Source organism: Trachypithecus francoisi, unplaced genomic scaffold, assembly GCF_009764315.1.
Source record: "Trachypithecus francoisi isolate TF-2019V2 unplaced genomic scaffold, Tfra_2.0 Lachesis_group3, whole genome shotgun sequence".
Lineage (NCBI taxonomy): Eukaryota > Metazoa > Chordata > Mammalia > Primates > Cercopithecidae > Trachypithecus > Trachypithecus francoisi.
The window spans coordinates 92,080,879-92,103,069 of record NW_022681468.1 but is presented as its reverse complement, the minus strand read 5'-3'; the positions used below and the strand labels follow the sequence as shown (position 1 = coordinate 92,103,069).

Below are 22,191 nucleotides of genomic sequence, written 5' to 3'. Positions count from 1 at the left end.
AAGAAAACAGACTTGCATGACTGCTATGGGCTAGGCATGGCTCTTGAAAGGATACAAGCCACGAAACATGCAGCACGCCAACAGAGCAGCATCAGCCTTTTCTTTTTAGTAAGAAGGATCCTTACAGAAGTCAAATCTCTGGTTAAGGGCTATGCTTTCGGAGCTCTCCTTAGGTGTGAGGAAAGGAAACTAGCCCAGACAAGTACAGGAGCTCCATATTCCAACTGGGAACCAATATTTTCTGGAACAGTTCCTAGTTTAGCCTCCAGGGTCCCTAAAAAGGTCATGTATCTCCCATTATAAGAGTCACCAGTATGGCATACACCATGTTCCTTTGTACCTCCTTTTAGTTGGATACAATTCCCCAGTTAGGGGTCACTTTCACTGTAAACAATGTTACCTACTAACAGCTGACATCCCAACTCTTATCAGATATCCCGGCAGAACAGAGAAAGTTAACCCAAAGACAGTGCCAAATGTGCCTGGAGAGGAAGAGGCACATTTTTGTTTGTTAACCCTTAGCCACAGAAGAGAACTAGTATCCACTGAGTGTCCTTCATGGTAGGTTGTTTTCCATATATTGTCTCTTTCTATCGTTACAATAATTCTACAAAGTATTCTTCATTCATATTTTACAGATGAGGAAATGGAGGTCCAGAGAGGTTAAGTAACACCCTAGATTACATTTTAGAGCTAGCAGGTTACAGAAATAACCATCTGTCTGGCTTCATTGTAGCCCATGCTGCCTAATTCAGCAGCAGACAGAAGGCATGCGATAAATATTTGTTAGTAATAACAGTCTTTATCTTTGACTAGCTTAATGCCAGCATTGCATTATTTTGAATGGGATTTTTTGTCCCCCCAGATACAGATAGGTTTATCTTGGAATGGTTATTTCTGAAGTCTAGGGTAATTAAAATAGGATATGATGTCTGTTTTCAAAATGGCCTCACAGCAAGTAAGCAACAGAACTAAAACTTTCCGTCAGTTTCTGTCAGTTCAATTACTCTGAGCCTTAGTTTCTTTAGATAATAAAGGGATTGGATTTGATCATCTCCAATGCCTTTCTCATCTTTAATATCCTGTAAAAAGAAAGTCTGATTATCTCTCTGCTGTACCTGGCAAGCCTAGGCGGCCAATTAAGAAGCAAGGATAAAGGTACCTAAAATGTCTACTTTCGTTTCCTTTTTATATAATGAATGGCTGTGGCGAGGACCCTCTTGTTTCTGGGATAAGTCTCTTATTTGAAAAGAACATTTAACACAGACGATTTTCAAAGTATGTGGGTTTTTTGTCTATCAAAAAAGAAAGCACACACTCCAACCAGTGAAACCAGAGAACTGACCTCTGGAAAGCAACCAGCATCTGAAGGGAGTATTTTAAGCACATCCAGTGTTCATTCTAAACGTGTATTACCTTCACTGTATAAGAGTCTGGGGTTTATAAGTGAGGAAATACCATCTTATATGCAAAGAGGATCACACAACTGTGGCAGAATAGAAATTACTTTTTCAAATTTTCTAAAGTAAAATCTCAAAAGAAATATCTATTTCTATAAGACCTTATTGTCATTCTTTCTAAAGTCACTCATCTAGTTATTTTAAATTGGTTCTGAAACACAATCATACATTCAAAAACCTAATAACAGGCTATCTTGAATGCACTAGAGCAGTAAATGTTAGTTTGGATTAAACATTTATCCAAACGATATTATTTCACTCTCTTAAGCCTCATTGAGGTTCACTATTAGAAAACATGCCTTCAATATCTCATTTTACATTCTCACTCTAAAACTGTATCATAAATGTAAATTTATTTTACGATCCATTCTTAATTCAAGAGTTTATACTCATAAATTTGGTTAAAATATTTTAAAATTGCACTTGTTCTAATTACTTCAATAGAACAGAAAATATAAATTTAATATTTTTGGTATTTTTCTCACCATAAATTAAGCTTTTGTAACTTTTAGCAGTTTTGTGGGATAAAATTAACCAAGATTTTTCTTTAGGATTTCTTCAGTCGCATCATGCATGGAAAAGATTCCCCCAAGCTATGGTTATATAGTCAGATATATATTATTGTATTCTATTATTTTAAGAAACGTTTAGCACTCCATCCAATTTAATATATGGAAGTTTTCTGAAAAAAAAAAAAATCTAGCCAATGGACTTTCTACCACAACCTGAACGCAAACATAAACAACAACTTTTGCTATTTCAAACATTTATATAGACATCTATTGTTGACCTAGGTCCTAATTGATCTACCTGTAAGATTGACATACTGCTGTCGATGGGAATGCCTGCAAAGATTATTGAATATGCAAACAACTAGCCAATTAAAAAAAAAAAATAGGGGTCAGAGGGTGCATCCCTGCAGCCCCTCACGACAAGCCCCACATGACGGACCCCACCACCTTTGCCTTTGGTGACCCCCGGCTCCTGCCTCCGGATGGGCAGCGGTTAGCGCGCCAAGACCCTTGGGAGCCCCGCCCAGACGCCTGCTGTGCTCCCAGCCCACCTGGGCTCGCCAGCCACGCTCGCCCATGGAGATCCTAGACGAGTTCCACAGGGGCAAGCTCCAAGAAATCTTCCCAAAGACACCTGGATAGGGCTGAAAGGTGGGAGAGAGGCTCAAAAACACATACCCTGTTGCCTGTGTCGGCTTGGGAGTGGCCCAGGACAGGGGCCAGTTGTCAGGCACTACTCAAACTAGGGATGAGTTTTGCCCCTGGTGTAGGGACACGCACACAAGTGTGCGGTTTAAGCATGTAAGTGCCAGTGTGTTGAATTCAGTGCACTCTACACAACCGTGGCCACAATGTTGCTAGCTCTGTTGCCTCCCCTACTAGAGATTCTTCACACTCGTGATGCCAAAATGCGTGATTCCCCTTCTCAAATTTGGAGTCCCAGCGAAGCTGTTGATCAGGGTGTCTCCAGGCTTTCAAACTGCCTGAGGACAGCCTGAGTGCCCATCTCTGGGGATCTAGCCCAGTGACTGCAAACTCTCAGTTGCGTGATTCAGTGTAGTGTTAATTGAGGCCAAGGCAAACATCCGTGGTTAAGATGAGCAAAGGCTGTTTTACTATTTGACACTGCCCAGACCTGTTTCTAAAAATCAGAGGCATAAGAGACACAAAGCCTCATTTTCTCTCTCACAATATATGTGCGATAGTTGAAGTCATGAAAGCTGCCAGCCTTGGGCTCACATTCAGATTCCCTCGGCTTGGCAGGAGAAGTCCTCAGTTCTGGATATTTCCTATGGCCCAAGCCCTTGGCTGTGTGCTGGAGAGAGATACTCATCAGACACAGAATCTACACTCGAGGAGTTTTCTTGCAATATATGGAGCAAGGGTTTGAGCAACTCTCGAGGCACCCTCTAACATGTTCATTTAGGACAGAAAATAATCAGTAGACTATTTCAAACCAGGAAACACTGATTCCCATAAAATTCATTCATCCTGCACTATTTAAGACAGTGTTCAACATTAATTGAAGATGGGATGATGATTTTCTTTGTGTTATCCCATAAAGTCTACTTTTTTTTTTTTTTTTTTTTTTGAGATTCCTGTCTTGCTCTGTTGCTCAGGCTGGAGTACAGTAGCACCATCACACCTCATTGCAGCCTTGAACTCACACACTCAAGCAATCCTCCTGCCTCAGCCTCCCAAGGAGCTGGGACTTCAAGTGTGTGCCACCGTACCCAGTTTTATTGTCTGCATTTTTCTGAGAGAATGGAAAATAAAATTTGAACTTCTAGAAAAATTATGATGCATTTGGCCAATTCAAAATGATGCATTGTCTTAGAATCTTAGACTCTTAAGTGCTGGTATTATTTTTTTTTTTCAGAAGATTGGTTAAATATTCACTTTGCCAGTACTTACTAGCCAATAGATTTTTAAATTATATTATACAAGAGATATCTCAATTTCTTAATAATTTAAAGAAACTATAACTCTTTTCCATATATATCCTGTTGGATTTTGAAGAGTTGGGATTTGGAGGTTTTATATAAAATAATATTTTTTCATTCTTAAAACTAAAAAGAAATTATTATTTCAAATAGTTTTATGGACAGTTATGATAATTTGAAATATACAAATATTGGATTTTAATTTGGTTTTGTTTTGTTTTTGCCAGTGTAGTATATAAATATCATTAGTGCAGTTTTACCAAATTTCAGTATACTACTCTCTTGACCATCTGTTAAGTGTCTATTTAATGCACAGCTTTCCCTGAGTTCATTTAAGAACATTCTGAGTAAAAATGTTTACAGATAACAATTAGAACAAAACTGAGTGAAGTTTACTGTCAAAATCTGGGAATTTGGATACCGGTCACTGGACAGTGAAAATGGAAGGCTTGTACAACATGCTTCTGGCCTGTTCTCTGGGTTCATAGTAGGAACCGAAACCCTGGAGACTGCAATTAAACAAAACAGGCCTACAATTTTTCACCAAAAGAGTATGATTACATGCACTCAAATGGAAGCTCACAACTGGCTAGTCTGCAGCTTTGAGAAGTCATCTCAAAATGGACAAATACTCCTCTTAATGCTGCGGAACATTTCTGGCCCATTTCTCCTACCACTAAAGGATATTTATTAAGGGCCTCACACACATGCGATGACACTCAGTATTTTGCAAAGCCTATTGAAACACTCATTGGAGGCATTTTGTTGTTACTACTGCCCTCGGGGACTTTGATTTATGCTAAGTTTAGCCATTGTCTTGCTGTTTGGATGTTTAATAATGACCATAATCATCATTGTTTCCTCCAAATGTTGCCCATAAGCCATGTTTTGCTTACTAGAAACTTTTCTTGAACTTACTACGTTATTGCTTCAATGAGATGTTTACAATGGAATTAATTTTTTTAACGCGCCTAAGAAAGACATTTTTAAATTCTATGTCGGGTCCTCGCCCAAATTTTCATAGCTTGTTTCTGATGTGATTTCCTGCTTACTGGATCCTTCTCCCCGGTCCTGACTCAGTAAATAGTCATAGAGGATTTCGGAGATCCCTGAGTCCAACAGAACTTTAATTTGTATTTAATCTCTTCAGCAGAGCTGAAAAGGCTTTTTAGAAAAACTCTGAGTACAACTACTCACCAAAGACATTGCAAGTATGGCAGGTTTAGCTGTTAAAATTCTTACTCCACTTACAGATTAAAGTGATGCAACATTATTTACTTCTTTTTTCTTTCCTTTTTAAAAAAATAAAATCTGCCTCTGAGTTCCCATCCCTTTTAGCATAAGCAAAATTTATTATCACTTATTTGGGGGTGCCCTCTTTTTTCTGTTCCCGTTGCGCAAATGTCTCAGAGACTATACAAACTCTGGTCTCTGATCACAGTGAACACTGCTGTTCTAATGTTTGTAACAGGCACAGTTTACTGGTGATGGGCACTGGAAGTCAGGATCCTAGAACCCCAGGGTGTAGCTTCCCTAAAGCCATCTCTTGGGGTCCAGCCACCCTGAAGCTATCTCCCCCTGAGGACTGACCACTCTCCTGCGGCACCATTAGTGATGGGCCATGACCCTGAGGTACTGTATTAATTCTTCCCAAGTTTGTGGATTACTACCCCAGCTTTCTTTTGCTGTGTCTCTTTCTTTCACCGGCCCCCTCTTTTTTTGCAGATAATTCACTTTATCTCCCCCCTCAGTGTACCCTTCAATATACAGTCTTTATTTGCATTCTGGAGTTGAATTAGGAAAATATGTTAAACCAGTTTCTTTGTTTTCTTATTTACACCTTGGTAAGCAGCCTTGTTCAAAACAACTTCACGCAGAGCCTGCCAGCTGTCCTCAGACCTAAGACTCAGCAATCTTCCCTCAAACCCCTGTGCCTAAGTTCATGATTTCTAGTTCCCTTCTGCTTTACCTTTACTAAGGCTTCAGAAAAAAACCTTTCTTCTCTGCACGCCTTCTCTCCAGTTTCATTGGTCTACGTCTTGTTCTTTCTTCTTTTAGCTATCCCTCGAAATGACTGTCTTTCAAGTCTCATATATTGAAATCCTTGCCATTGCCCAGAAAGTAAACAGAAGTAGTTATGCATATATTCAGCATGTCATAGGAAAGTATGTGTGTGCATGTGTATGCGTGTGTATATGTGTGTTCATGCATTGATTCAACAAACATTAACAAGCATCTACAATGTGCCAAGTTTTCTAACCCCTGGGAATAGATGAGTGAATAGGTAGAGTCCCTGCTCTCAAGGAATTTACAGTGTTTTGGGAGAAACCAAAGACAAGGAAATGATGAATTCCCAGCCATAGAGATAATCAGGGGTGCCAGGGGAGTCTTTGGAGTGAGCCTCTCCCGGTTCAGGGGAAATTCCAGAAGACTTTCAGAAGAAAGTCAAGACTAGGGTACATTCCAGAGAATCTCGTTCCAAAGGAGTGAGAAGAATGATGGCGAGATGTCTATTTTAGCAGAGCCATAAATATGTGGCTAGGTTAACACAGAGAGAAAAGTAGCCTTTCAGAAAACTCCAAGTGTTTCCTTAACATATGCTGCTGTGAGACTAAAGGGCAGGGCAAGTGATAAAGGAAATTTCCACTAACCACTTACAAGACCCAAATGCCCCCTCCCCCCCCACCTCCAAGAAGAACTGAGAATGTAAAATCTTCCCTGTGATGCAATTTCTTGCCTTCCCTCCTTTGGGTGAAATCTTGGGCCAGTTCTAGACTTTTTCTGGAAACTTTCGGATAATAACAAGTCCTGGAGTCAGTTTTAGTCGTAAGAGAGATCCATTTCAGTAACTGAAATACCAAGTCCTGTCCAAGAGTCAACACTGTGAACTTCATTTAGAGCGTTTTCCCTCTCTTCAGTAGTGGCTATGGTGGGTACTCACAGCGGGAGATAAGGGTGTGGTTTGCAGTTTTGAGATTTGTTTCTTTCTCCTCATCCCTGCTGGCCTTACTGTGGATCCCAGTATTGAAGAATGGAGAAGTGGATTAGTTAGCCCCTGATCTGGCCATGGTACATGCTCAGGGCTGACCCTTACCAGGGTGCTGTTAAGTATATACCTCAGATTGGCGCCCTGAGCACATCTAATTGCACCCTCCCAGCCATGGGCAAATCTGTCCCAAAGTCGGCAATTGCCTCTTCTTTTTCAAACACTCCTCCTTACTCCCACCACTTCCTTCCTAGAAACTCTCCTGGATGGGATTTAAAAATGGCTCCTGGTTAGGGCTTCCCCTTGAGTGGCAGGTCTGGTCAGCGCCATACAGCAAACCATAGTGGCTCGACTCCCTTTCTATAGCGGCACAGCCAGCCCCCATGGAAACCAAATCTTTCTCTGCCTGACAGCCTCAGTGTGAGTCTCCACTTCTTCCCCTGGGGTCAGATATCAAGGCACTGTGCCTGGAAAAATTCAAGGGACAGATCCACCAGCATTCTTTGTGGCCAGTCTTCAGTGTGAGTTTATGGGGGACACACTCCTCTTTCTCAGCAAGGAATACCAAAATTACCTCCCCACTTCAAGACATTTCTCCAGAAAAGTATTTTTTGTTTTCCAGAATTCCAACATTTTTAGTCCGTTCATACCAGTGCTGAACTAAGGTTCACAAAATTGGTATTAATGGCTGCCTTCTTTGTAAGTCAAGTTCCTTACTTTAAAAGATAGGAGAAATTTCCCATCTACTTTTCTTTCTTGGCTTGTTAAATCACAAAGAAAACAAAACAAGAAACCTTTTTAAATATCTTGTTATGCATGACATGTATATAAGAAGCTTGAGCTTTATCTTGGTAAGCGAGGGACTGTTAAATTTAAAAGTCTTGAGTGTGTTAACAAGGGCATGAACCCTGATCCAACAGGCATATTCTTGATGCTCTCTGTTACTTCCCCCACCCCGATCCCTCCCAGCACCCACCCCTAAGAGGAAAGGATGAGTTTCTGGTTGTCAGCTCCCAGAATACTGCCCCCAAATAAGGGACAGTGTTAATGAAATCAAATTAGACTGGTATAAGGAAGGGAAATGGAGACTCGGACACAGCATGCCACAATCTGAGCCTCCAGCATATCACCTTCCTTTCTTCTCTTTATTACCTTCAGCTCAGTTGGGTCAGGCCCGTGATTCATCTACAGCTGGGGTGAAGGTACAGAAATAGGTTGGGGTTTAGGTGAAGTGAGGAAGTGGTGGGCATACTTTGGACCTTCAGATCCTTCATGCTCTTTTCACAGCTACCTCATCTGGCCCCTATATGTTCTCTGGATGTACCTTCTCTGTCAAATTACATTTCATGTCCCTTTCTAGGAACCAAGGAATAAAGCTGCCCCAGGCACTGCCCTTCAAGGGAAGAGAGTGGCCTGGCATGGCTGACAGCACAGCACCACCACCTTCGCGTCTGTGCTTCTTCCTCCATCTGTCCGGGGGCCTCCCTTTTTTGGCCTCTGCCATCAAATCACATTTCCCTGCATTACTTTTTTTCCTGCTCCATCTTTAGTTTTCTTCTTCTATGTTACTATCTTTCTTTGGCCATCATATCTTTACATTGTCTTTCTAGTCATCTGAAAAAAATTGACTTCTCTGTCTTCCTATTTCCTTCTTCCTAGTTTGTCTGTTTGCCTCTTATTTTGTTTATTTAATATCATTTTTAGACAGAAAGGGATGATTGGAGCCTGAATGGCCAAAGGGACTGAGGACAAAGCTCTGATTTTTTATCTTGCCCAAATTCCTATCCTGAGGAGTCTGGGGAGTCATGCCCTATAAGCCATAAATCTCATCAGATGGGTTTTATTTGACCCTGTGTATCGTGACTTACTTTCCCGTTTGGCATAACAAGGAAGAAAATCAAAGTATTTTACCCCAAAATATATTTTCTTGCTATACCTTGAAATTGTCCTGCAAAGTCTCTTGTGGGAAAAAATCCACATTCTGTGGAGAATCCCCTTTCCCCTTTGTTTTCCTTCCTTTCTTTCTAGATCCAGGAGATAATCAACTAAGAGCCAGGCACCCTTTTAGGTCTGATAAAAAAATATTTTACAATCTGCTCTCTGTCTCTGAAGTCTGCTATCTGCACGATTCCTCTGCACAGTAAAACTTGGTCTGCACAATCCTTTACCTTAACCTGAACATTCCTTTCCATTGATCCCAGGTCTTCAGATAAACTCAACCAATTGTCAACCAGAAAATATTTAAATTTACTTATAGCCTAGAAGCCCCTGCTTTAAGTTGTCCCAACTTTCTGAACCAAACCAATGTATTTCTTAAATGTATTTGATTGATGTGTCATGCCTCCCTAAAAATACATAAAATGCAGCTGTACCCCGACCACCTTGGGCACATGTTCTTAGGACCTCCTGAGAGCTGTGTCATGGGCCATGGTCACTCCTATTTGGCTCAGAATAAATCTCTTCAACAATTTTATGGAGTTTGGCCATTTTTATCAACAGGGCAATGTGAGAATAGAAGGAAAGGGACAGGGCACCATTTTGCCACCCTAGAGGCAACTGGTTCAACCAAGATCACCCTGCCTTTGAAAAACATGTGGAAATCTCATTTTCCCACTTTCTCAGATGCCCCAGCCTCTGCTTCTCCCACTGTCATCACTTGCCATGAGAAGAATGACATCTAAAGGGGAGTTCCCTGTTCATCATCCTGACCATCTGGCTCTTTCTTCTCCACCTGGGAATAGAAAGAAGTTACCCACTGTCACCTTCTTGAACCCCACTGTGATTTGCAAATTCCCATAGGATGACTCCTTAAGGGACACTCTGCTCCCTGACTGACTCCAGCCTCCTTTCCCGCAGTCCACTCCTCCTTACTCAACAGTGACATTCTCAGTGGGGGAAAACAAATTCTCAATTGAATTTGAGTTCTCAACACTACCAGGAGTTCAATATAAGATAAAGCTCAATAAATATTTGCCAAGTAAAGTGATTTTCATCAAGGAGTTTAGATAAAGAGTTCTCAAGTGTTTTCATGTATCTATTAAGTAAGTCAGCGGAGAGTCAAGTAAAGCATGAAGTAAGGATAAGAAAACCTGAAGACAAAGGAGAGAGACAAGTATATGAGCACTGGGACTGGTGGGTTTTTTTAGGACGTGAACCTTAAAGTTGGAGCAGTTTCTCTGAAAAGTCTGAGACTGCTGTGGGTTTTCTGCAACTCTGTGCCTGCACTGCTCTGGGCCCTACAAAGGAACGTGTCTCCTGCAATAAACTGATCAAGACCAATTCCAGGTCCCAGCTGAAGGAAAATCTGGGCCTAGCTTTTACACTTGGTTCGAGAGCCTTGACCTGAATTATGATGGGACCATTTTTCTAGCAGTGCAGATTTTTTTGTGGTTCCCCCCTCTCTCACCCATATCTTGTCATGAAGAAACTTCAACTGGTTCAGGCTACAGTTGAAGTCCTCTGAAGTTAAGTTTACCATCAAACAGTAGTTTAGTAAAATTCCTGAGAAAGCAGATATCCTCGTGTGATTTACTCAGTAGATGTTTACTGAAATGGGAAGAAGGTTGTATTCCAGGCCTTATGGTGGATGACGGCAAAGCAAACATAACAAGCTTCTACTGTGAAGAGCTCTTCTTTGTGGCCATTGTATCAAGGCTAAAAAGTCAAGGAAAAACAGTCCTCAGCACTTCAGTGCTCTTGTTTTGAAGACTTGGTGAATACAGCAAAGCATCTTCTAACTTCACCTGTCTCCCGTCCCTCCTGCTGCCACTGGAAGAGGTTCTGTTGGGATGAGCACAGAGGCTTGCCTCTCCACTCCAGAGCACAGGATTAGGACCTCATACTAGGCCAAAGGCCAGCGATTGCAAATGAAGCAAGCACCTCTCCCTCACTGTAGTAAGGTGAGACAAGTTCCGGAGTTTAAGAGCACTTCACTGGATGGTGCCTAGTGGATACTAGACACCTTCTCCTGCCCTAAGTGGGGCAAGGGGCAATGATGGGGACCTAGAGCTTGGGTAGCATCCAAACCCATCTGCAGAAGCATCAACTCTGAGTTAGAGTAACTTATTTCGAAAGCTGAAGAGAGAAATTTTCTGGGGATATTTCAGTGGCCCCAAGCAATCTAACTTCATCCAACCACATTTTTTACTCCTTTGCTTCCATGTGTACCAGGAGTCCGCCTGGGAGTGGGGTTTGTGATGACTGTGGGGCACATTTCCAGCCTTTTGCGTATCTTTCTGGCCTCCACACCAAAGGCCAGAACCCCTTCTCTCTTCCCTGTATCTTTCAACGCTTCCCTCATTTACCTTTTCTTTGCATTCCCTCATCCTGCTCCTTTCTGAGTGCTTTCCTCTATGGTTTTGTCTTTCTGCAGGAGCTGTGAATGTGTGGGGAGAAGCATGAGCATGCTAGGGACAGATGGTGGGCTCACCGGGACAGAATATTGTAGCTAGAGTCCCGCTTCTGCCCTTTGCCCTCTCTGAATCCCTCCAGGTCTGTGACATAGACACCTCTGTTTCTGCCTTCTGCTGGCATTCTCTATCTGTTGCTTGCCCCCAGTCTCCTCATCACTGCTCTGCACTCTGGATTTTCTCCTAGGGGAAGCAACCAGTTCTTTTGTTATTTTTCTGCTGCTGTCACTCTTTGTTATTTTATTTCTATGTCTTGTTCTTTTTATGTATCTCTTTGTATCTTTCTATATAGCTATCTCTCTCCCTACCTAGCAGATTCTCTTTCCCTAGTGGGGCCATTGTGGCTCATCCATTTGACTTTTTCTTTCATAGGAGGAACAGGACCCTGGGATGGCTACGGTGGGGTTAGAAAGCAGGGGTGGAGTTGGACATCAGTGAGCAGCTTCTGGGCTGGGGGACCTTGTGCCCTGGAGGTGGTGTTTCACTCTTTGTATCCCTTCTGGTCTTGCCTTTTCTTTCTTTTTTTTTTTTTTTTGAGACGGAGTCTCGCTCTGTTGCCCAGGCTGGAGTGCAGTGGCCGGATCTCAGCTCACTGCAAGCTCCACCTCCCGGGTTTACGCCATTCTCTCGCCTCAGCCTCCCGAGTAGCTGGGACTACAGGCGCCCGCCATCTCGCCCGGCTAATTTTTTGTATATTTTAGTAGAGACGGGGTTTCACCGTGTTAGCCAGGATGGTCTCGATCTCCTGACCTCGTGATCCGCCCGTCTCGGCCTCCCAAAGTGCTGGGATTACAGGCTTGAGCCACCACGCCCGGCCTTGCCTTTTCATTGATCACTCTTTTTTCACTTTTCCAGTAGCCACCATTTGGTTTGCAGACATGAAACCAAACCTTCTGACACTCACCCCACGGGCTTTCTGTCTGCTTCTAGCTGGGAACTCTGATAATGAGGTTTCCCTCTCCAACTGTGGACCCCATTATTAGAAACACATCCAGAAAGGCTGACTCAGTCCGGGGAGTATCTACTGTGTCAGAAAGTTCCTTCCCAGGAACTTCTCAAGCCCAACCCCAGCCACTCACAGACTAGAGGCTTTAAGGATTTTTTCCATTTGCCATCCAAGACATTGACTCCCTATGTTAGCTTACAAATTCAACTTCACCTCTAATGTCTTGGAAGCTACTGGACGCAATTTTACAAGATTGCTTTTAGAGGAAAAGACACGGTTTCTCATTCATTTTTGAATCCCCAAGACTTATTAGAGTATATGCCTCACACTTGAGAGTCCATGGATGTGTTTTGAATAATATTAAAATAGTAATGTCCAGTTCCTAAGGTGCTTTATGGGTATGGGTGACAATGATATCCAAGAGTCCCAGGGGCAGAAATGGTAAAGAATCCAGGATGTAAAGGTCTGGACAAGAGTGGGGAGAGAAGAGGAATATAAATCCATGAGTTCTAGAAGGAATTGGGTATTAGCTTGTCAGGTAAGGCGGCTTCAGTGTGTCAGAACATCTGCAACGGAAGAATTCTAATAGATCCCAGGCAAGTAGAAGTCAGTGAGTTAGTGGTGGCAGGAATTCCCAGACCAGGCTGTCCCAAGCAGGTGTAGCCAAAACTACAGATCAAGACAAGTCCCGTGAGCCCTTAATGAAAAAAATAAAAGGTACATATTAAATTTATGGATTAAAAAAAAAATGCTTGTGAAAAAGAATAGAGTCCACAAACACTCGCTTCAAAATAGGCATTCTCATTTGCAACACAAAGTCCCATTAGTAAAGAGATGTGGTTTTCCCAGGAAACTCAGAGCTCAGTATGAGTAAAGTCTCCTGAGACAAGTATTAGTCCAAAGAAGTTGACTGGGAATGAATTGGGGGTGATCAAAGCCAAGAACCAGGAAGATGGGGCGTAATCCCAAGTAAAGTGAATAATGAAATAAAAGGGCGATGACTGGTTCAGATCACCAGAGCAAGGCACTCTTATTGTTTTCGGAGCTGGAGTCTCGCTCTGTCACCCAGTTTGGAGTGCAGTGGCGCAATCTCAGCTCACTGCAACCTCCACCTCCCAGGTTCAGGCAATTCTCCTGCCTCAGCCTCCTGAGTAGCTGGGACTATAGGCACATGCTGCCATGCCTCTATCTATCTATCTATCTATCTATCTATCTATCTATCTATCTATTTTATTTTTCATATTTTAATAGAGACAGGGTTTCACCATGCTGCCCAGTCTGGCACTGAACTCCTGAGCTCAAGCAATCAGCCCACCTTGGCCTCCCAAGTGCTAGGCAAAGCATTCTTAACAGCCTAATTTTGCCTCGTCTTTCTAAAAGAAGCTCTACTAATAGGTCATTTGATAATTTCCTATAGCATAAAAATGAGGTTATGCTCAATCTTTTGTTGGAAAGTCATTCTTCCTCCTACCTTGGGGCAGGCAGCTCACCCTACTTCCTATATGGATATACATCCCTTCCAGGAGTGAAAAACAACTCAAAGTTTGGCCCTAATTGTTATTGCTCTTCCTGGGGACAGTAGGGCCCCTTTAGTTTTGGGAGTGCCTATTTTGAAGGGAGAGTTTGTGGGCTTGGGTCAATCTAATAATTCTCTCTTCAATGCTGAATCTGGGATATGGCCTGGCTTAGAACCAGGTAAGGATGAAGATCTCAAAGGAACAGCCCAGAGGATGGAAGCCTAGTAGCTGGCCTCACAAGGACTTGAATTCCTTTAACCACTAGCCACTCCCCTAACCATAGCCCTCTCTATCTGCCCCACGCCCTTGCCTCCAACCTACACACACATTCCAAAGTGCGAGCTGTCAGAGGGCTAACTGGAAGCAAGCCCCAGCTCCTCCCTTTGGCAAAATGCCCTCTTTTCCTTTCTTCTCCTCTTAGGCAGCCTTATCGAAGCTCATTCTACACGGAGTTCCTCTCCCTCAGAAACTTATGCTGAGGATCAGAAGGGGGAACAGGCAAGTCAGACAGTGATTTGTTTCAAAGTGCCTCTGACCATCGTGGTCTTTCATTTCCATCACAGTTCTCTTTCCAGAGCAAGACTGGGCCAAGGTATGCATTCCTAGACCAAGGTTCCTGGATCCCCATGTCCTTGACCCAGCTCTGATGCCCCAGACCCCACCTCCCCCTTCTCTTCCCTCTTTCCCCTCCCTTCCCCTCCTGTCCTTTCCCTTCCCCTCGCCTCCCCTGCACTCCATGTCTGTTTTCTTCAGGACTCTGCTGCTCTCTGCTCTTGCTTACTTTGCCTTGCTGCAGGACATCCTCGATATCCTGCAAGAGCAGGAAGCAGGATGCGTCTGTGTTGGTCTATGTTAAAAATTTTAATTGTCTACAGCATGACAAAATAGGTACCATGAAGAAAGAAAGGCCTATGGACATTCCAGGCAGAGCAAAGCAAAAGCAACCTCTTTCACCTGATCTATTGCTTGAGTTCAACCTCATTAGCCAGATTGTTCTCATTGCTGCCTTCCTTCCTTCTTGGAAGGCTCCACAGACAGGAAAGGGATGGTCCACGAGGCACAAATTTCTGACCCATCACTTCCCTTCTCTTGGTTTTCTAGTCTCCACCTGGAAATAGAAAAGAGTTCCTGATCCAAGCACTGTATTTCAGTCACCCAAGACCACAATCTTGGAAACCTCTGCCCCCCTGGGGAGTGAGAGCCTGTTTCATTGCCATGTGCTACTCTGAGGACAGGCCAAATATCTCCAAAGGCATTTCCATTAAAGAGATTGCCAGGCCTTGCAGTCTTTTACTATGGCTGCCTTGATGACTCTAGGGTTCTCTCCTAAGCATCAGGGCATGGGGACATTATATTGCATTTAACATGGGGCCACAGGATTGCACACTTGATTGTCTGTATGCCCCCTTCACATTGGGAGCTTACTGAAGGCAGAAGGTTCTCACAGGGCAAGGATGCAGATCCTTCTCTAACTTAGCAAATTCATCAATGGGATGTGTGGGCTATCCTAGAGGAGTAAGTTTCTTGAAGTTAGCTGGAGTCAAAGGGCACTGATGAAGGAAAAGCCTGTCAGAACCAGACTAGTCCTGGGCCCTAGACTATAGGTTAGGGTATCTTGGTTATTTAATTATTGTGATTTGGACATTCTTGACAAGTCTTCTGCTTCTCTGAATTCCCATTTGCAGGCTTAGTTTGTTCTCCTTCTAAGAGAGTTGTGCCTGGGACCCGCTTAGAAGTTTTCTTGAGGCTGCCTGGGCTTTGGAAGGGAATAAAGTGATAAACATTCTGGGATGGGCTTTCGCAGAAGTCAGGAAATCACCTGACCATGAATAACCACCCACTGTCTGAAAAGTAGTCAGCCCCTGACCCTGGTTCTTTTTCATTTTGTTAAGAAATGTCCACTACTAAGCTTAAACTTTCTTTGGTGAAGAAACTCATCCACATGCCTTCGCCTTTCTGCTTTTGAGAAAGTTTAAAGCTCTTTGGAAAGGAGAGACCAGATAGGAGGAAGAAGGACTAAAGGGCAGAAGCGGGGGGACTTCCCAAACAAGCACAGAACTGTCCACCAGGCCCATCCAGGCTAGAGGTGAGCTATGACCAAAGCTGTCCAGAGCCTGCAGGGCAGAGTTGTGGGTCCCTGGCTGCCGAGGGGCAGCTAATGAGGGCAGCAGCAGGAATTGGGTCTCTAAAGGCTGAGCACTTGTCTCAGGTACCCTGTGTGCCGCCACCACCCTCCATCTGCATATTTCCTCCACAAAGAATCCCTACAGATGGGGCCAAGGATCAGCTAACCTGGCGGCTTTGGGAATTGCTTGACTCAGAGGATAGTAGCAGTGTCACGCCCGGCCAGGTCTCCGCTCTCTCGCTTCTTTCTCTCTTCTCTTCAGTCTTCTTAGTTAATTTGGGCCCTACACCTGGCCAGAAGGTAGCAAGATAATTGGTAGCCAAGGAGATGAGCCACTCTAGATAAGGCAAGTAACTTATATCTCTGAATCACAGAGAATACTGGTGGTTCTATCCCAGAAGAGACCTGTCTATCCCTTGTCCTTCCTCCACTGAAAATCTCTAATGACTCAATTTCTGTCTTTTTAAACCATGAAATTCAGAGGAATTTGACTCTTCCCCTGGAAGACAGCCAGCTAAAGGCTCACTGTGCCCAACGATTTCATATTTTGGTCTCTGTACTTCTCTCTTTTCCCCCTGTGGCTATGGCTGTCTGCCCCTCTGGGTGCCTTGTTTCCACTTTTACTGTCTCTAATTTTGTCTCTGATCATATCTTCCCCACTACTGTTTTTGTTCTGTCTTTCTCAGGGGGCTTTATCTCCCCCTGTCTCAGTCCACAAATATAACCCCAGAACCTCTGTCTCTGTCTCTCCAGGGTCCCGAGGTCTCTAGACATTTGAGTCAGATGAAAATGCCCTCCTTTGGCATTCCTTCTTTGTAAAGAATGTGTTGGGGCTCCACAAAGAGTGACAGCAGAGAGGGGTTCTGACCCCACGTCACTCCTATCCATCCTCAAAGCTGAAGGGAGGACACCTTCTCTCCTCCCCATGCCATGTCTGAAAAATTGCAATGAAACACATGCATTACAAAATTTACCATTTAATCATTCCCCAAACCTTGCTTTCTAATGACAAGGAAGCAACATGTGAATGATACCCTTGAATGATGCTGTAGCCTCACCCCTGCTCCTCTTGGCCCCCTTCAGGAGCCCCCGAGACTCCCATTGGCCATCATCTGGGCTGTCTCATCTTCTTAAGAGCAGCCCACCACCCTCTGCCCTTCAACTGAGAACACAAAAGGAGGCAGCTTCCAGACACAAGTCTAGCCCCTACAGCACTGACCTCCCCAAAACCTGGATCCTGGGGGCTTCCCTGCTCCACCTCCCCTAGTCCTGTGCTGGTCGCAGAAAGCATATGATGCTTGCTCCTGATAAGCCCATATGACACCATCAGAACCCTTAAGAGATGGAGTTTCCAGAATTTCAGGGCACTCTCCACATTGGACATGTAGCCCTGAAGATTTCTCCTGGTCCTTAAAATGCCAGTATGGCATAAAGGGAGACAATGGGATTTGACATCCCCAAAATCTGGATCACAGGGGCTTCCCTGCTCCTCCTCCTCTAGTCCTGTGCTCGTCTGAGGAAACCTCTGAACCATGTCCACCCAAAGTAGTGTCTCCTGTAAGACCATGAGACCTTGATGGGCAGAGGCCTGCTCACTCCTTGCCACCCCTAAAATATTTTCTAATGGAAGCTGTTTTCTAGTAATGTTTTAGCTACCTTTACAATCTAAAGTTATTTTAGTTCCCTGTGAGGTACAATAGAAGAGATAGGCTATGAGGGCTTGATATCTGAAGTCTAAGGAAGGCCCCAGCGAGCATCACCAATACCCCCTCCCCATGAGGACCGTACCTTTCCCCAAGATGCAGTGAGCTACTTAAAATTAGGGACTATGTGCCACTCTCTATTTTATGTCTCGTATCAAGGCCAAGTTAATAGCTGTTCAGTGAACGATACATCAGTGAATGGAGACATGACTGTGGAGAGTGGTGGAATGAGAAAGGAAAAGAAAGCAGGCTGGCTTTGTTTGTTTTGGTGCCATGTACTCAGACAAGTCATGAGTGGCAACTTCTATGAGACTTTGGCTTGGGGTCCAAGACGACCTGAAAGTGGCAGGTCACTCATGGGTCAAATACTCAAAGCAGCTGATCCAGAGCAAACCACCTTGGGAGCCAAGCTGAAGAGCAGCCCTCAGCCTAACCTCGTGGAGCAGGCTACTGCTGCTTGCTTCTTGAACTGAGCTGTGATTTGACCAGTTTTCAGGCACTCAGATCTCATCCTGAGACCCCCCTTTTTACAACCACAACTGCCGCAGGGGAGCTTATACCATCTCTCAGCTCTGGTCTCTTTGGTGGGCCCTTTCATAGGCAGAGCTCTCTGGGCAAGAGCAGTTGGGGAGCCTTACTCCACTTGAGGGGTCCTTTGGGTCCAGGACCAACCCTTCTCCCTATCCGTGGGGTCTAGGGGTGCAGAGAGGGCTGTGTGGTGGCACTGACTCTCAATGGCAGGGCTTCCCGGGGACTGGCTTCGGGTGCATATCACGCAACTGCTTATCCATGTAGTTTCTGGGCACAGAGCAGCCCAGTCCCTCCCCAGACAAAGGGCCACTCCTTTCCCCGCCTGCCTGCCCAGGGCTGAGCTAGGGTCCCTTGTGTCCTCCACAAAACTGAGCTTCCCAGGGCTGCCTGAGTCCCAGGGAAGGGCGAGTGGGATCCAAGACCCATGTCCCCACCCTTCAGCCCCAAACAGTCCTTTCTCTCCTTGACATCAACTATGGAGCCACGTTCCTCTCAGTGGGAAACAGACTTTAGTTAAGATGCAGATCTTTCTGAAAGAAAAAATGAAAAAGATATGGGGCTGCGAGCATCTTCTCTTCAGAGTCACCTGTGCCTGGTCAGGCAGGGCAGCTGCTGGAGGGACTCCTTTGACCGTAGGGGGAAGCTTCCCAGAGACACCTGGATAGGGCTGGAAGGTGGGAGAGAGGCTCAAAAACACATGCCTTGTTGCCCGTATGGGTTTGGGTCTGGCCCAGGACAAGGGCCAGTTGTCATGCACTCCTTGTAAACTAGGGATGAGCTTTGCCCCAAGGGAGGTGGGCAGCTGGGGCACCCTCAGCCCATGGCTTCTTGACTTGGCCACTTCTGTTTCTCTTCATCTGCATTCTATCCCCAAGAGAGGCATGTCCCCAGAGTTAGGGGCAGAGGGACAAAGCACAGACCAAATCCCTGAAGCCTTCAGGCTCAATCCTCTTTGGGCGAGGTCCAGCCAGTCACCTCTTCCTGTGCTGTTAGCCTTGTCCTGACCTCACTCTGACTTTGGTTTCCTAAGGGACACTCTTCTTCCTCTCATCTCCTTCCTTCTTTTTTGACACCATGAGGTTTTTCATCCTGACTCTTTGTTCTGCTCTTGCTGTGCTCTTTCTCTTTCTTCAGATATAATCTCAGCATTTACTTTTCTGTTTCTGCCCAATTGTCTCTCCTGAGTTGGGAGTCCTGTGGATATTTAAGACTTATCAAATAGCCCTCTGTTTAGATGCACTCCCCAGCAGTGATAGCCTAATACAGGGGCAGCAGGGAGTAGGCAGGCTGTCATTCCAGCTGAGTCATCTTCCTCCTTTCTCCTCCCCAGGCCAGGCTTTCCGGTGGCGAGGAAGCACCACCTTGGTGATACTCCAGTGTCACTCCACCTCTTCGTGACCCCTTCCAGGAACCCCCTTCCCCTGCCAGCCAAGACTGCATTGATGATCATCTGGGCTGTCCCCATCTTCTTGGGACCCACCCTAGACCTCTGCCCTTCAACTGGGGACACCAAAGAGGCAGCTTCCAGTTATAAGCCCAGTCCCTGTAGCACTGACATCCCCAAAATCTGGATACTGGGGGCTTCCCTGCTCCCCCTCCCCGAGTCCTATGCTGGTCGGAGGAAACCTCTGAACCATGTCCATTATAAGTCCATATGGCCATCAGAAGCCCTTCAAACCTGAGGTCTCCAGCATTTGGGGGCATTTTCAATGGCTGTCTTTGAGACCCCTCCCGCTGTGTCCTAACTCGCCAAGTAGCTTTCTTTTCCCTGACATCGATGCTGCTCAAGGCAAGGACCCCGATTAATACGTGTGAGTATGTTTTGGTTTTAGACTCTAAATTCCCTAATGGGCAAAGAACTTTCTGATTTCTAACTTCCTATCTGCCTGGTGAGAGGCAACAAATATTGACTCCGCTGGAGGATTTTTTGATGTTAACTTCCTCCCAGTAGCTGTATTTACCCATGAGAGCAGGGACTAAGGGATGTGTCTACCTGAGCCATCCGCCTGCATCCTATATTTCTCTCTTCATTCTCAGCATGTCAGTCTGCCCTTTCTCACCACCCAGGAAGGTACTTGAATGCAGGAACTTTGTCTCATTCATTTTTATATCTCCTTTGCCCAGCAAAGCTCAACAAATATTTGATAAAGCAATGAGCTTACAGATGGGTGAATTCCTAAACAAATATCAAAGGAGAGTGGCAATAGGGAAATGCAAAGGGAAGTGAGTGGTGTGGTGTCCTGTCCAGGACACCACCCCTACCAGGATGCCTGGCAGTTGGGTCTGTTGAATTTTGATTTACCTAGAAAGGTTTTAGTGGACCTTCCCCATAAAATCCTTTTCTGCTGGCTCTCTACATGTGTGAGCATGATCCAACAGCAACACCTCAGTTAGATGCTCCAGAGCCCTGCCTGAAGAGAAATCCTACATCCATCTCCTCCTGCTTAGTAGGGGAACACTGAGCAATTTTGGGAGCCATTTATTTTCTTCCTTGGGATCACACTTCTTCCCCAGATGTCTGATTTTGATTTTCCTCTGCAGCAATGGCCTTCATCTCCCAGGGCACTGGGACCTGAGATAGCAGAGCTGGCCAGCAGGAGGACTATGTGAGGGCTTCTCTGGGTCCAAAGGGAGTTCCCCCACCCCTTGGGATTGGAGGAAAGAAAAGTGGAGGTGCTCCTGCTAGGGTTTTGAGAGCAGCCTCATGGGGGTTTTGTGAGAGGGGCATGCCTTGGCACCCCCCTCTTCTGGCTATTCTGTGCTGTACCCACTAGGCTTCAAGCAGCCTCCCCAGAGGAGGTAGCCCAATCTCCTCCACCTGGGAGCCGTTTCTGAGTCTCCCTCACACCTGAGCTTCCCTGGACAGGAGACCTCGTCTAGAGTCTGAAGAGTCCGGGAAGACCTCAAGCCTGTCCCTTTCCCCTAGGCTAAGGTACTAGGTGCTCAGCCCTCCACCATTATGGGGGTGTTTCCCGGCCATTCAGCTGATCACTGTTAAGCTATCATTTCTCTCTGGAAAGGGAAAGGATGCCCGAACCCCATCTCTCTACTCAACCTTCCTGGGTTCTATTCCCTTGTTTCTGGGGCAAGGCTTTTGGGAGGGTTGGAGGGAGAGGGGATGAGGCAACAGGAGAAGGACACTTTGAGCTTTCTGCCCTCCTCCTGTCCTGCCTTAGCTGGCCCCCTTCACTTCCTGTCTCCTGCCTCTGACTGGAATGAGAAGAAAACGCCTTGCTCGTCCCAGGTCCACCCTCCAACGCTGGCTGGTCCAGTAGGCTGTTTCTTCTGCACTTTGTCCCTGGTTCCTGATTCTACCTTCCCCAGATCTCCACCATTCCACCCTTAGCTTCCTTCTCCTTGCCACCCAAGGAGTGGGTTGGCTTGGTTTCCCATTACTTCCCCTCTCTTTTACCTCCCTGCCGCTGTCTTGCCAAAGCTCTTTCCTGTCTGTGGTTCTACTTGATCTCTGTACTTTTTTCCTTCCCTCCATTCACCCTGGACCTTTTGCCCTCATGATTTTTCCTTTCCTCCTGTGTATTTGTCTCTTGATGACCCATTTTCCTTTCAGAGAAACTGAAGCTCAGATAGGTCAGGGGTAATGGCCTACATGGGAGAGTAGGACTTAGTAGATAAGGCCTTGTATCCTTGCAGCCCTGCCTTCTGTCTCATCCCTCTTCCTTTTTTCTTGGTCAGCCACTCAAAGGCTACAGTTCTGCGTCCAGCAGGGGAGCCCCTTGGGGGGTTCCAGAGTCCACCACTGCACACCCATCACCTTCACCCACTGCCTTGCTGTAGCAAACCTGCAGCCACTCTGTATATTGTATATGTGTGTTTATCTATTTATTTGTATATATATATACAATTTCAAGAACCTACTAAAGGAGGAAGCCTCACTGCTATGCAGCCTGACAGGTTATCAAGTGGGTCTCTGTGAATTCCTTCTCATTTCTAGGAGAGTTAGGAACCATGAGGCGCCCTGCCTGCAGACCCCAGAGCTGCTGCCTTCCCCAGGTGTGCAGGAAGTTTGTAGGAGACTGGGACCCTTGGCTGCCCAAGCTG

At 45.3% G+C, this 22,191-nt stretch overlaps 1 long non-coding RNA gene across 5 annotated transcripts; it reads right to left on the bottom strand.

Moving 5' to 3' along the window:
• Positions 1–9,310: 9,310 nt before the first annotated feature.
• On the bottom strand, positions 9,311–22,172 carry LOC117070156. 5 transcript variants are annotated; one of them, XR_004431799.1, is made up of 6 exons: positions 22,009–22,172; positions 20,435–20,539; positions 20,126–20,308; positions 16,066–16,187; positions 14,728–14,881; positions 9,311–10,555 (listed from the first exon to the last, which is right to left on the bottom strand). It is a non-coding gene; the product is annotated as an uncharacterized LOC117070156 (long non-coding RNA). The 5 variants fall into 5 exon arrangements; XR_004431800.1 differs by lacking the exon at positions 20,126–20,308; XR_004431801.1 differs by lacking the exon at positions 20,435–20,539.
• Positions 22,173–22,191: the final 19 nt, after the last annotated feature.